Source organism: Sinocyclocheilus rhinocerous, unplaced genomic scaffold (assembly GCF_001515625.1).
Source record: "Sinocyclocheilus rhinocerous isolate Xijiao unplaced genomic scaffold, SAMN03320098_v1.1 scaffold712, whole genome shotgun sequence".
NCBI classification, from domain to species: Eukaryota; Metazoa; Chordata; class Actinopteri; order Cypriniformes; family Cyprinidae; genus Sinocyclocheilus; species Sinocyclocheilus rhinocerous.
The window spans coordinates 1,456,946-1,459,397 of NW_015642789.1; positions in this window are offsets into that span (position 1 = coordinate 1,456,946).

The following is a 2,452-nucleotide window of genomic DNA, read 5'->3' on the forward strand; positions in this document are numbered from 1 at the left end:
GGGGCGAATAGCCTACATTAAAGAGAGTTGGGCTACCGAACATGAATAAAATATGCAAGCAGACACTGTCGAAACGGCAATCATGAAATTAAACGATACCCTCGAAACAACACATGCATGATTTTCAATGTCAGCAGTCAGAATAATCCAATTTAAATGCAAAAAGTGCCCAATATAATTGATAGGAAAAAGCAACGTAATTAGCAGGTATTTCACACTCGTTCATGCGCACACCATGACAGTCAACTCAAAACTGTGTCATTCATTGATACTTAATTATAATCCGACAAGTAAAAAAATAACAACAACAATAATACGCTTACCTTCGTGTCGCTCTATAATTTTACACAGAACTAGAGGGAGCCTCTTGTTAAGTTCATATTGTAGAACATAATACAGAACTTTGCACAGTCAAAACTAATCAAGTCTAGCAGTTTTCAAGGATTTATCAATCTGGACCGTTTAAACGATGAAAGACAGGATCGTATAAACCGACACATTTAGTTTTGGTTTTGATTAATTAATTCAAATGTGCTCTGATTTCGGAGTTGCAGTGATAGAGCCTACGTGTCATCTCACTCCACAATAATTCACGTTTTGAAAGTTGAGTCACTCTTCCACTCTTTAACTTATATTTAGGCATTGTGATTACTTGAATATACAGTCATACTACATTCAAAATCAGATACGTTATAACTTATCACGCTAAAAACTTTTCACTCATGAATCATAACGTCTGTCTGCTGAGCCCTCGTGATAAGTACGGCTTTACATCAGCACCAGCGCCTCTGCAGTGTGTGTGTGTAGTAGGCTAACGTTGTGATGACTGATTGGATGCAGTACATGCATACTTGGGCTTGTTTGTTAAACAATTAGCCTATGCAATTTATATGTTTGAAAACCGCCAAACTGACCCCAAACCAGCCCAAATTTTGTTCATCCGCCCAAGCCAATTTTTACCCGACAATCAAATTCAAAACCGCCCAATTGGGCGGGAACCCGCCCAATCTGGCAACACTGATCGGGATGTGAAGAGACTTTCAACCAGCATAACAAAAAATGTTTCTGAAGACAATCACCTATTGTACCTTTAAGCAGAAAATCTGCATATTAGAATGATTTCCGAAGCATCATGTGACACTGACGACTGGAGTAATGATAAAAATACATTTTTAAATATATAAAAATAGAAAACAGTTATTTTACGTATATTGTAATAATATTGCACAATATATTATGTTTTATACTGTATTTTTGATCAAATAAATGAAGGCTTGGTGAGCATAAGAGACTTCTTTCAAAAAAAAAAAAAAAGTAAAAATTGTACCGATCCCAAACTTTCATCACTAAAATATTTTTCTTTCTTTTTTCTTTTAAATTTCTACAATTTACATTTGTCAGAATGAAACTGACTAATCAATATGACTAAAGTCAAAGGAATTTTTTGCAAATAGACAAAAAACTATAGCTACAACAAAAGACAACACCAGCTGCTGACCAGCTGCTGAAAGTATGTTTCAAGCAGGCTAAAATCAAATCAAGCATCCGTATAACAATTCAAACAAGCATTCATTTAATACCGTATGATAATACCTCTTTTGTTCATTGACTCTTCCGTGACACACAGCTTGAGTCCCATATCCCAGCTGTGGGCTGTTAAATGTAAATGAACTAGCATACAATTTAAATGATCCTCTCAGATGCATGATACATGTAACATGTATTTTTCTGATCTTTAAAAAGCAACCTATCATAGGGAACTTGTAAAGCATACTCTATGCTTGGGGGGAAAATTATTCTTTCAATCTTGACTGATGTGGAAGAAAATGGGAATAGGATGCGGGGAAAGCATGAAAAGGGAAAAAAAATAGACTTTGAGTGCTGATCTGGGCTCATCTCTTCTTAAATTACTGTTCAAGTAAACTTGGTTGAAGCTCTGACAGGATTAAACAGATAATCCCATAACAGAGATATCGCAGAAGTCACTTCCCTCCACTGGGGTTCCTGTTAAAGCACACTATATAATCCAGAGCTCACTCCAGTTGCATCCTGGAACTAGTAATAATACCAAGAGTGGCTATAAAAGGGAGTTTTACACACCTGGACAAGGAATGCTTCAGAAATTCTCCATGAATATCACCCGAGTCTTGGTCCCCCTATGTGGTCACAGTGCCTCTTTTGAAACTGTTCCCTTTGCACTTAAGTAACTATAGATGTATCTTTTAGCTGGCCTTCACTAGAAATTACTTTCTTCACACCTTTCTTTTTTTTCCCTTTTATATTAGCACTAGTTTTATTTTAGTATCATCTTGGCTGTCCGCAGTGTACACACATTATGGCCACCATGGATAAGTGTGACATTTTTGTGTTGTTGTCTGGTGGTCTTTAGCATTCATGCAGTGAGGTGTTTTATCACACTTCGACCCCATAAAATCTCAGCTGTGTGACTGAC